The 14,146-nt window shown below is 38.6% G+C and overlaps 1 long non-coding RNA gene across 2 annotated transcripts; it reads left to right on the top strand.

Annotated features, from left to right (window-relative positions):
• Positions 1–8,398: 8,398 nt before the first annotated feature.
• LOC117556308 lies at positions 8,399–13,409 on the top strand. Of its 2 annotated transcripts, XR_004570534.1 has the most exons (3): positions 8,399–8,424; positions 11,546–11,579; positions 13,222–13,409. It is a non-coding gene; the product is annotated as an uncharacterized LOC117556308 (long non-coding RNA). The 2 variants fall into 2 exon arrangements; XR_004570533.1 differs by lacking the exons at positions 8,399–8,424; positions 11,546–11,579 and adding an exon at positions 11,158–11,224.
• Positions 13,410–14,146: the final 737 nt, after the last annotated feature.

Below are 14,146 nucleotides of genomic sequence, written 5' to 3'. Positions count from 1 at the left end.
CTTGGGGAACCACGTTGATCCAAAAGTCACACACTGGTGCATCCTTGTGTTGAGCTTTCAGCGACTCAGAGCTTCCCATCTCTAAGACCTCCATCTGAAGAGCTCCCTCTTCTATGGAAGGCACCAGCCTGTTGGCCTCTCCAGTCCACTGCCCGTCTGCTGACACAGAGAACGGCTGTCTGAGGAAGAGGAGGATGTCACCTGAGGTTTTAAGGGAGCTTTCAAATCGCTCCTTGAAGTTTTCTTCCAGTTTTGACACAAAATCCTTCATTACTGGATCTTCCGGCATTTCATTCTTCACGCAGACGTGGAAAGTGCAGCTTCCTCCCATGAACGTCTCTCTCCAAAAGCTGCAGCTTTGACCGAAAAGCTTCAACCGCCTCGTACATCTCAGCAACAGTGTGGTTCTTGCCTTGCAGCTGCAGGTGAAGGTGATTTAGATGATGATGTCACACAGAACATGAACATCTGCTATCACCTTGGTGTCAGTTACAAAGCTCAGAAACTCATGGGCTTTTTGGCTCTGCAGGCTTGATAAGAACCAGTTCATCACGCAGGTCGCACGCCCTCTCCAACACACGGCCCTTGCCCCAGCCAGCGAACATCGTTGTGTAGTAAGAGATCCTTGTGTTCAGATGACATTTCCTCTAGCAACGATCTAAAAAGGCGATGCTGCAGACTAGAGCTCTCACGCACAAAGTTACAGTCTCGTCACAGTATCCATCGTTTCTTTCATTTTTCCACAGTTTTGCGCACAACACTGATTTGGGAATGATGCAGTGAAATGTCAGGAGCGCCGGTGTCAGTACCAGATATGTTCGGGCTACCAGATATGTTCGGGTGTATTTCCGTCGCATCCGTCATATCCGTCATATACTCACCTCCCTCTGCTCCCAGCGCTCTGCTGCCACACACCGGCCGTCTGCGGAACTGCAGCCGGAGGAACTCGGGACAGCTTGTTATGTGTGGGGTGCTATGGTGGGGTCCCATGTACTTGTGCACATAAATAATGTTTCTAATTATTTACAATTAAAAAATATATATATTTCTGCGTTACTTTAGCCAACACTTTTATAAGGCCACTAGATTAGATAATTACGAAATGTGTAGATAGAATACATATATTTCAGGTTGTTATTTTGTCATTATGTTTAATGTTGTATTTACCTTTTAGTATTTTTATATAGTATCTGAACTTTGGAGAGGAGTTGGGAGACACACGACACATCAAATCACATCTACAGATCAAGGCGAAGCGAATGGATGTACTCCCATACTCCTAGCGTGAAAATGTTTGTGAAAACGTGTGCAAAGTCTCCGAAAATCCTAAAAATAAGCTCATATTTGAATTCATCATAAAAAAACACATCATTCAGTAAAAACAAGGCCCCACTGATCATCTACTGTCTGAGACGATTCCAGGGATGTCTGGCTTGAGTTTCGACCACCAGGGAAAGTGGACAAATGTGCCCGAGATCAGCCTCTTAATTTACCCAGGGCCTAGTGCTTGGCTTTGGGCATGAACATTCAGGAAACTCCCCTGAGTATTTTATTAAATATCTGAACTTTGGAGAGGAGTTGGGGGACACACGACACATCAAATCACATCTACAGATCAAGACGAAGCTAGTGGAAGTACTCCTAGCGTGTGAAAATGTTTGTGAAAAACGTGTGCAAAGTCTCCGAAACGGAGCAGTGGCTGTGAAGCTAGCTTTGCGGCTAGCGGTTAGTTGTTATTGTTTGAAGTTGTTGCTATGGAAACAACATGACGGAGAAAAAGTATAATCTTCTACATATAATAACGGACAAAGTAAAGAATGAAGTGTCGGCTATGTTTAAATGTTCGGAATTTGATCGTGATGGCCCTCTTGAGTTGCCGTAAAATATGACGAATATGACGGACGACGGATGCGACGGAAATACACCCGAACATATCTGGTAGCCCGAACATATCTGGTACTGACACCGGGTTAACGGCGGAAAGCCTGCTTACCAAGCCTTTGTGCTTTCCAACCATCGACGTAAAAACATCGTACGAACACAGACAGCTGTTCCATGTCGGTTCGGTCACAGGACGAGTCTATGGCTGAGGATATAGCCTCTGTTTTCTTCAAATCCGTGAGTAGACTGGAAAAACACTCCTCCGCTAAAACCTCTACTCTTCTGGTTGCCGTGTTAGCCGACAGCTGCTTTAGTAGCGCTACATCCTTTTTTTGTTGTTTTTCATCAGGATTTAAAACTTCACGAGCCATGTCTGTCGCACACCGTTTAATGAACTCAGCATCAGCAAACGGCTTCTTGGCTCTAGCGAGCGTCCAAGAGACGTGCCATGAGGCAGCTGTTGCGCTCTCTTGTGCCGATGTTGTTTTCGACATTGTGGAAACAGAGTGCTTGTATGATGCAAGCAAACCTGCTGTCTTTTGTGTGCGCTGGTCGGATTTCTCTGGATAGTTAGCATTACATCTGGCAGCATGAATAGAGGTGAAGTGCCGCATGCAAATCAAACAAGTCGGTTTGGCATTGGCGTAGTCCGGTAAAACAAAACAATACTTCTCAGTCAGTTTTGAACTGACGGTTCTCCTGGTCTACCTTCCTCTTCTTAGCGAATTCCATCCTGGGTTTAAGTTATCCACGGCCCGTTGGTGTCATGTCGGTCAATCGCTCGGCTGGGATGACAGGCGGCTAGCTGGCGAGCTATTGTTTATATGTTTGCCGCTATTCCAGGTGGTGACGAGTAAGTCAAGCGCGCGAAGCACGTCTTGCATATGCACCGATAAGGTCAAGGATCAGGTTTAAATAAGGTCAAAATAAAGCAAAACCGCGGACATTTCGTTATTTTTTTGAATTTTGATATACTTTATTAATCTCCGTTGGGAAATTGTTTCTCTGCATTTGACCCATCCTAGTGTTAGGAGCAGTGGGCTGCCATTTTGAACGGCGCCCGGGGAGCAGTGTAGGGAACGGTGCCTTGCTCAGGGACACCTCGGTAGCACTTGGTCTTGCCGGGACTTGAACTGGTGACCTTCCAGTTGCCAAGCCAAGTCCCTATCTACTTCGCCATCAATCAATCAATCAATCAATCAATCAATCAATCAATCAATCAATCAATCAATGTTTATTTATAGCCCAATATCACAAATGTTACATTTGTCTCAGTGGACTTTACAGTTTGTACAGAATATCAGTATGACAATACGACACCCTCTGTCCTTAGACCCTCTGTCCTTAGACCCTCTGTCCTCAGACCCTCTGTCCTTAGACCCTCTGTCCTCAGACTCTCTGTCCTTAGACCCTCTATCCTTAGACCCTCTGTCCTTAGACCCTCTGTCCTCAGACCCTCTGTCCTCAGACCCTCTGTCCTTAGACCCTCTGTCCTCAGACCCTCTGTCCTTAGACCCTCTGTCCTTAGACCCTCTGTCCTTAGACCCTCTGTCCTTAGACCCTCTATCCTTAGACCCTCTGTCCTTAGACCCTCTGTCCTTAGACCCTCACATCGTAAAGGAAACACTTCCAGAGAAAACCCACAGTTTAAAGGGAACATGGGAGAAACCTCAGGGAGAGCAACAGAGGAGGGATCCCTCTCCCAGGACGGACAGACGTGCAATAGATGCCGTGTGTAAATTGAAAAGATAATACATTTGCAACATAGGTAGTCCAAATGTTTGGAAATGCATGTGTGTATAATAGGAAGATGAATCCACGAGGATATCCATCCAGGACCTATGATCCAGGACCACAGCCACGACTCAAGACCACCACCGCCCTGTATGGGCATTCACTAGATCTGCGCGGGCCATGCATTTGCCTCTGGTCGGCCGGATCTGGCCCGCAAGCCGCTAATTGGGGTTGGCTGCTGTACATTGTTAATGTCTTTCTCAGTTTGGGATCTGGGTCTCTGTCTCCACCTGGTGGTGAGACTCTGCCACAGCAGCAGAAATACCTCATAACTCTGCAGGGGTTATGATACTTCTGTTTTTAATAACTCACTATCTTCATTCACTAAATCCATTACAAGTATATTTTATATTTAGAGAAGGTGTCTCTCTGCTCTCTCAGCATCACATCAATCCCAAATATATCTCTCTCTCTGTCTCTCTCGACAATGAACAAATGTGACCTCAGGATCGTAAAGGGTTTTATTTAAAGCAGTGGTTCTCAGCTGGTCAGGCCTCGGGACCCACTTTTTCCTTAGTCAATAGATCGCGACCCGAAATGTTGAACCACTCAAATCTATTCAACAAAAAATCCTGCAGTAATATATACGCTTTGCAGCATACAATATTAATACAAGTGAAGTACAGTGCATAAATCCCTTATATCCCTTCACAGAACAAAATAATGCTTTAAATAAGATTTAATGAGATGATGGAATCAAAGCTGAACTGTATCACATCAGAAGGCCCACATGCTGAAAACCCAACCCCAGCTGGGGGTCTGGGGGGATTCTCCCCCAGGAGATTTTTTGAAATACTAACATATAAACTACCCATTCTGGTACACTGAGAAGAAAATAAATAGATGTATTACGACATATTAATAATATGTTATGCCATTGTTTGTGTTTCACTTTGTTCCGACAGCTCGCTGCTCCTCACAGAGAGAGAGCAAAGAGGAGTCTGTGTGACTGACTTTAAATTGTGGGTAAGGGGAGATAGCTCCCATTGTTCTGTGACCTGTCAATCATCAGACCGGGGGTCATATTTCATTATGTGTTCATTTTTATCTGAAGTTGTAACCATGTATGTATAAAGAAGAGTTATACCGCAAAGTTATTCTCCGTGGGGACTTCCGGCAACAATCTTGATTCTGATTGGCCAGAAGAAAAAACATCAGCAAAGATATTTTATTGAGAAAATGATCACCATGTGACAGAAGTTTTCAAAACCGTTCATGGTCTCCGGTACTTCCAGTCCAACGCCGACTGCATGCACAGCGTTAGAAAATCGGGCCTTCAAAATAAAAGTTTGACTTTCCCCCCCCAAAAAAAAAAGGCCTTTTTTTTTTCTATTTTTGTTTTCACTCACACATCCGCGACCCACTCGAAACGAGTCCGCGACCCACTTTTGGGTCGCGACCCACCAGTTGAGAACCACTGATTTAAAGGGATTATGGAGCGGTGGTTTTAATAACGTCAACGGCACATCGCTAAAACAACTTCTTAGTTCTGATGTACCTCAAATAATTACATCAATATCAATAACAGTAACGATGATGTTAATAACAGCAGTTAACCACTAGTTACTAACGGTAACGATGATGTTAATAACAGCAGTTAACCACTAATTACTAACAGTAACGATGATGTTAATAACAGCAGTTAACCACTAGTTACTAACGGTAACGATGATGTTAATAACAGCAGTTAACCACTAACTACTAACGGTAACGATGATGTTAGTAACAGCAGTTAACCACTAATTACTAACGGTAACGATGATGTTAATAACAGCAGTTAACCACTAGTTACTAACGGTAACGATGATGTTAATAACAGCAGTTAACCACTAGTTACTATAACGGTAACGATGATGTTAATACAGCAGTTAACCACTAACTACTAACGGTAACGATGATGTTAGTAACAGCAGTTAACCACTAATTACTAACGGTAACGATGATGTTAATAACAGCAGTTACCACTAGTTACTAACGGTAACGATGATGTTAGTAACAGCAGTTAACCACTAATTACTAACGGTAACGATGATGTTAATAACAGCAGTTAACCACTAATTACTAACGGTAACGATGATGTTAATAACAGCAGTTAACCACTAATTACTAACGGTAACGATGATGTTAATAACAGCATTAACCACTAATTACTAACGGTAACGATGATGTTAATAACAGCAGTTAACCACTAATTACTAACGGTAACGATGATGTTAATAACAGCAGTTAACCACTAGTTACTAACGGTAACGATGATGTTAATAACAGCAGTAAACCACTAATTACTAACGGTAACGATGATGTTAATAACAGCAGTAAACCACTAATTACTAACGGTAACGATGATGTTAATAACAGCAGTTAACCACTAGTTACTAACGGTAACGATGATGTTAATAACAGCAGTAAACCACTAATTACTAACGGTAACGATGATGTTAATAACAGCAGGGTTAACCACTAGTTACTAAACGGTAACGATGATGTTAATAACAGCAGTTAACCACTAATTACTAACGGTAACGATGATGTTAATAACAGCAGTTAACCACTAATTACTAACGGTAACGATGATGTTAATAACAGCAGTTAACCACTAGTTACTAACGGTAACGATGATGTTAATAACAGCAGTTAACCACTAGTTACTAACGGTAAACGATGATGTTAATAACAGCAGTTAACCACTAATTACTAACAGTAACGATGATGTTAATAACAGCAGTTAACCACTAGTTACTAAACGGTAACGATGATGTTAATAACAGCAGTTAACCACTAATTACTACGGTAACGATGATGTTATAACAGCATTACCACTAATTACTAACGGTAACGATGATGTTAATAACAGCAGTTAACCACTAATTACTAACGGTAACGATGATGTTAATAACAGCAGTTAACCACTAGTTACTAACGGTAACGATGATGTTAATAACAGCAGTAACCACTAGTTACTAACGGTAACGATGATGTTAATAACAGCAGTTAACCACTAGTTACTAACGGAAACGATGATGTTAATAACAGCAGTTAACCACTAGTTACAACGGTAACGATGATGTTAATAACAGCAGTTAACCACTAGTTACTAACGGTAACGATGATGTTAATAACAGCAGTTAACCACTAGTTACTAACGGTAACGATGATGTTAATAACAGCAGTTAACCACTAGTTACTAACGGTAACGATGATGTTAATAACAGCAGTTAACCACTATTACTAACGGTAACGATGATGTTAATAACAGCAGTTAACCACTAGTTACTAACGGTAACGATGATGTTAATAACAGCAGTTAACCACTAGTTACTAACGGTAACGATGATGTTAATAACAGCAGTTAACCACTAATTACTTAAACGGTTAACGATGATGTTAATAACAGCAGTTAACCACTAGTTACTAACGGTAACGATGATGTTAATAACAGCAGTTAACCACTAGTTACTAACGGTAACGATGATGTTAATAACAGCAGTAAACCACTAATTACTAACGGTAACGATGATGTTAATAACAGCAGTTAACCACTAGTTACTAACGGTAACGATGATGTTAATAACAGCAGTTAACCACTAGTTACTAACGGTAACGATGATGTTAATAACAGCAGTTAACCACTAGTTACTAACGGTAACGATGATGTTAATAACAGCAGTTAACCACTAGTTACTAACGGTAACGATGATGTTAATAACAGCAGTTAACCACTAATTACTAACGGTAACGATGATGTTAATAACAGCAGTTAAACACTAGTTACTAACGGTAACGATGATGGTTAATAACAGCAGTTAACCACTAGTTACTAACGGTAACGATGATGTTAATAACAGCAGTTAACCACTAGTTACTAACGGTAACGATGATGTTAATAACAGCAGTTAACCACTAATTACTAACGGTAACGATGATGTTAATAACAGCAGTTAACCACTAATTACTAACGGTAACGATGATGTTAATAACAGCAGTTAACCACTAGTTACTAACGGTAACGATGATGTTAATAACAGCAGTTAACCACTAATTACTAACGGTAACGATGATGTTATAACAGCAGTTAACCACTATTACTAACGGTAACGATGATGTTAATAACAGCAGTTAACCACTAATTACTAACGGTAACGATGATGTTATAACAGCAGTTAACCACTAGTTACTAACGGTAACGATGATGTTAATAACAGCAGTTAACCACTAGTTACTAACGGTAACGATGATGTTAATAACAGCAGTTAACCACTAATTACTAACGGTAACGATGATGTTAATAACAGCAGTTAACCACTAATACAACGGTAACGATGATGTTAATAACAGCAGTTAACCACTAGTTACTAACGGTAACGATGATGTTAGTAACAGCAGTTAACCACTAATTACTAACGGTAACGATGATGTTAGTAGCAGCAGTTAACCACTAGTTACTAACGGTAACAATGACTGTTAATAACAGCAGTTAACCACTAGTTACTAACGGTACGATGAATGTTAAGTAACAGCAGTTAACCACTAATTACTAACGGTAACGATGATGTTAATAAACAGCAGATTAAACCACTAGTTACTAACGGTAACGATGATGTTAATAACAGCAGTTAACCACTAGTACTAACGTAACGATATGTTAATAACAAGTAACACTAGTACGATGTGACAGATGATTTAATAACAGCAGTTAACCACCTAATTACTAACGTAACGATGATGTTAATAACAGCAGTTAACCACTAAGTTACTAACGGTAACGATGATGTTAATAACAGCAGTTAACCACTAGTTACTAACGGTAACGATGATGTTAATAACAGCAGTTAACCACTAGTTACTAACGGTAACGATGATGTTAATAACAGCAGTTAACCACTAATTACTAACAGTAACGATGATGTTAATAACAGCAGTTAACCACTAGTTACTAACGGTAACGATGATGTTAATAACAGCAGTTAACCACTAACTACTAACGGTAACGATGATGTTAGTAACAGCAGTTAACCACTAATTACTAACGGTAACGATGATGTTAATAACAGCAGTTAACCACTAGTTACTAACGGTAACGATGATGTTAATAACAGCAGTTAACCACTAGTTACTAACGGTAACGATGATGTTAATAACAGCAGTTAACCACTAACTACTAACGGTAACGATGATGTTAGTAACAGCAGTTAACCACTAATTACTAACGGTAACGATGATGTTAATAACAGCAGTTAACCACTAGTTACTAACGGTAACGATGATGTTAGTAACAGCAGTTAACCACTAATTACTAACGGTAACGATGATGTTAATAACAGCAGTTAACCACTAATTACTAACGGTAACGATGATGTTAATAACAGCAGTTAACCACTAATTACTAACGGTAACGATGATGTTAATAACAGCAGTTAACCACTAGTTACTAACGGTAACGATGATGTTAATAACAGCAGTTAACCACTAATTACTAACGGTAACGATGGGTGTTAATAACAGCAGTTAACCACTAGTTACTACCGGTAACGATGATGTTAATAACAGCAGTAACCACTAATTACTAACGGGTAACGATGATGTTAATAACAGCAGTAAACCACTAATTACTAACGGTAACGATGATGTTAATAACAGCAGTTAACCACTAGTTACTAACGGTAACGATGATGTTAATAACAGCAGTAAACCACTAATTACTAACGGTAACGATGATGTTAATAACAGCAGTTAACCACTAGTTACTAACGGTAACGATGATGTTAATAACAGCAGTTAACCACTAATTACTAACGGTAACGATGATGTTAATAACAGCAGTTAACCACTAATTACTAACGGTAACGATGATGTTAATAACAGCAGTTAACCACTAGTTACTAACGGTAACGATGATGTTAGTAACAGCAGTTAACCACTAGTTACTAACGGTAACGATGATGTTAATAACAGCAGTTAACCACTAATACTAACAGTAACGATGATGTTACTAACAGCAGTTAACCACTAGTTCCTAACGCGCTTAACGATGATGTTAATAACAGCAGTTAACCACTAATTACTAACGGTAACTGATGATGTAATAACAGCAGTTAACCACTAATTACTAACGGTAACGATGATGTTAATAACAGCAGTTAACCACTAGTTACTAACGGTAACGATGATGTTAATAACAGCAGTTAACCACTAGTTACTAACGGTAAACAATGATGTTAATAACAGCAGTAAACCACTAATTACTAACGGTAACGATGATGTTAATAACAGCAGTTAACCACTAGTTACTAACGGTAACGATGATGTTAATAACAGCAGTTAACCACTAGTTACTAACGGTAACAATGATGTTAATAACAGCAGTTAACCACTAGTTACTAACGTACGATGATGTTAATAACAGCAGTTAACCACTAGGTTACTAACGGAACGATGATGTTAATAACAGCAAGTAAACCACTAGTTACTAACGGTAACGATGATGTTAATAACAGCAGTTAACCACTAGATTACTAACGGTAACGATGATGTTAATAACAGCAGTTAACCACTAATTACTAACGGTAACGATGATGTAATAACAGCAGTTAACACTAGTTACTAACGGTAACGATGATGTTAATAACAGCAGTTACCCACTAATTACTAACGGTAACGATGATGTTAATAACAGCGTTAACCACTAGTTACTAACGGTAAACGATGATGTTAATAACAGCAGTTAACCCACTAGTTACTAACGGTAACGATGATGTAATAACAGCAGTTAACCCACTAGTTACTAACGGTAAGATGATGTTAATAACAGCAGTTAACCACTAGTTACTAACGGTAACGATGATGTTAATAACAGCAGTTAACCACTAGTTACTAACGGTAACGATGATGTTAATAACAGCAGTTAAACCACTAATTACTGAACGGTAACGATGATGTTAATAACAGCAGTTACCCACTAGTTACTAACGGTCACGATGATGTTAATAACAGCAGTTAACCACTAATTTACTAACGGTAACGATGATGTTAATAACAGCAGTTAACCACTAGTTACTAACGGTTAACGATGATGTTAATAACAGCAGTTAACCACTAGTTACTAACGGTAACGATGATGTTAATAACAGCAGTTAACCACTAATTACTGACGGTAACGATGATGTTAATAAACAGCAGTTACCCACTAATTAGTAACTGGTAACGATGATGTTTACTAACAGCAGTTAACCACTAGTTACTAACAGTAACGATTGATGGTTGTTGTTAGTAACAGCAGTTAACCACTAGTTACTAACGGTAACGATGATGTTAATAACAGCAGTTAACCACTAATTACTAACGGGTAACGATGATGTTAATACAGCAGTTTAACCACTAATTACTAACGGTAACGATGATGTTAATAACAGCAGTTAACCACTAATTACTAACGGTAACGGATGATGTTAAGTACAGCAGTTAACCCTAGTTACTCACTGGTATACGATGATGTTAATAACAGCAGTTAACCACTAGTTACTAACGGTAACGATGATGTTAATAACAGCAAGTTAACCACTAGTTACTAACGGTAAACGAATGAGTTAATAAACAGCAGTTAACCCTAGTTACTCCCTGGTAACTGACTTATGTTAATAACAGCAGTTAACCACTATATTAACGGTAACGAATGATGTTATTAAGTACACAGCAGTTAAACACTAACTTACTAATGGTAACGATGATGTTAAGTAACAGACAGTCGTTAAACCACTAGTTACTAACTGGGTAACGATCTGATTGTTAGTAAACAGCAGCTTTAACCACTAATTACAACCCGCTAACGTGATGTTAATCGATGAGGTTAATAAACAGCAGTTAACCCCACTAGGTACTAACGGTAACGATGATGTTAATAACAGCAGGTAACCACTAGTTACTAACGGTTAACGATTGATGTTAATAACAGCAGTTAACCACTAGTTACTAACGGTAACGATGATTGTTAGTAACAGCAGTTAACCACTAGTTACTAACGGTAACGATGATGTTAATAACAGCAGTTAACCACTAACTACTAACGGTAACGATGATGTTAATAACAGCAGTAAACCACTAAGTACTAACGGTAACGATGATTGTTAATAACAGCAGTTAAACCACTAGTTACTAACGGTAACGATGATGTTAATAACAGCAGTTAACCACTAGTTTACTAACGGTAACGTGATTTTATAACAGCAGTTAAACCACTACTTATACTAACGGTAACTATATGTTATAACAGCAGTTAACCACTAGTTACTAACGGTAACGATGATGTTTAATAACAGCAGTTAACACTAATTACTAACGGTAACGATGATGGTTAATAACAGCAGTTAACCACTAGTTACTAACGGTAACGATGATGTTAATAACAGCAGTTAACCACTAGTTACTAACGGTAACGATGATTTTAATAACAGCAGTTAACCACTAGTACTAACTGTAACGATGATGTTAATAACAAGCAGTTAACCACTAATTACTAACGGTAACGATGATGTTAATAACAGCAGTTTACCACTAGTTACTAACGGTAACGATGATGTTAATAACAGCGTTAACCACTAGTTACTAACGGTAACGATGATTGTTAATAACAGCAGTTAACCACTAGTTACTAAACAGTAACGATGATGTTAATAACAGCAGTTAACCACTAATTACTAACAGTAACGATGATGTTACAATAACAGCAGTTAAACCACTAATTACTAACGGTAACGATGATGTTAGTAACAGCAGTTAACCACTAGTACTAACCGGTTAACTGATGATGTTAATAACAGCAGTTAACCACTATTACTAACGGTAACGATGATGTTAGTAACAGCAGTTAACCACTAGTTACTAACCGGTAACGCTGATGTAATAACAGCAGTTAACACTAGTTACTAACGGTAACGATGATGTTAATAACAGCAGTTAACCACTAGTTACTAACGGTAACGATGATGTTAATAACAGCAGTTAACCACTAGTTACTAACGGTAACGATGATGTTAATAACAGCAGTTAACCACTAATTACTAACGGTAACGATGATGTTAATAACAGCAGTTAACCACTAGTTACTAACGGTAACGATGATGTTAATAACAGCAGTTAACCACTAGTTACTAACGGTAACGATGATGTTAATAACAGCAGTTAACCACTAATTACTAACGGTAACGATGATGTTAATAACAGCAGTTAACCACTAATTACTAACAGTAACGATGATGTTAATAACAGCAGTTAACCACTAGTTACTAACGGTAACGATGATGTTAATAACAGCAGTTAACCACTAGTTACTAACGGTAACGATGATGTTAATAACAGCAGTTAACCACTAGTTACTAACGGTAACGATGATGTTAATAACAGCAGTTAACCACTAGTTACTAACGGTAACGATGATGTTAATAACAGCAGTAACCACTATTACTAACGGTAACGATGATGTTAATAACAGCATTAACCAGTTACCACTAATTAGTAACGGTTACCACTAACGATGATTGTTAATAACAGCAGTTAACCACTAGTTACTAACGGTAACGATGATGTTAATAACAGCAGTTAACCACTAGTTACTAACGGTAACGATGATGTTAATAACAGCAGTTAACCACTAGTTACTAACGGTAACGATGATGTTAATAACAGCAGTTAACCACTAATTACTAACGGTAACGATGATGTTAATAACAGCAGTTAACCACTAGTTACTAACGGTAACGATGATGTTAATAACAGCAGTTAACACTAGTTACTAACGGTAACGATGATGTTAATAACAGCAGTTAACCCACTAATTACTAACGGTAACGATGATGCTTAACAACAGCAGTTACCACTAGTTACTAACGGTAACGATGATGTTAATAACAGCAGTTAACCACTAATTACTAACGGTAACGATGATGTTAATAACAGCAGTTAACCACTAATTACTAACGGTAACGATGATGTTAATAACAGCAGTTAACCACTAATTACTGACGGTAACGATGATGTTAGTAACAGCAGTTAACCACTAATTACTAACGGTAACGATGATGTTAGTAACAGCAGTTAACCACTAGTTACTAACGGTCAACGATGATGTTAGTAACAGCAGTTAAACCACTAATTACTAACGGTAACGATGATGTTAGTAACAGCAGTTAACCACTAGTTACTAACGGTAACGATGATGTTAGTAACAGCAGTTAACCACTACTTACTAACGGTAACGATGATGTTAATAACAGCAGTTAACCACTAGTTACTAACGGTAACGATGATGTTAGTAACAGCAGTTAACCACTACTTACTAACGGTAACGATGATGTTAATAACAGCAGTTAACCACTAGTTACTAACGGTAACGATGATGTTAATAACAGCAGTTAACCACTAGTTACTAACTGTAACGATGATGTAATAACAGCAGTTAACCACTAATTACTAACGGTAA

Source organism: Gymnodraco acuticeps, unplaced genomic scaffold (genome assembly GCF_902827175.1).
Source record: "Gymnodraco acuticeps unplaced genomic scaffold, fGymAcu1.1, whole genome shotgun sequence".
NCBI classification, from domain to species: Eukaryota; Metazoa; Chordata; class Actinopteri; order Perciformes; family Bathydraconidae; genus Gymnodraco; species Gymnodraco acuticeps.
Note: the sequence above shows the minus strand (reverse complement) of the source record. Positions and strands in the feature narration are given on the sequence as shown.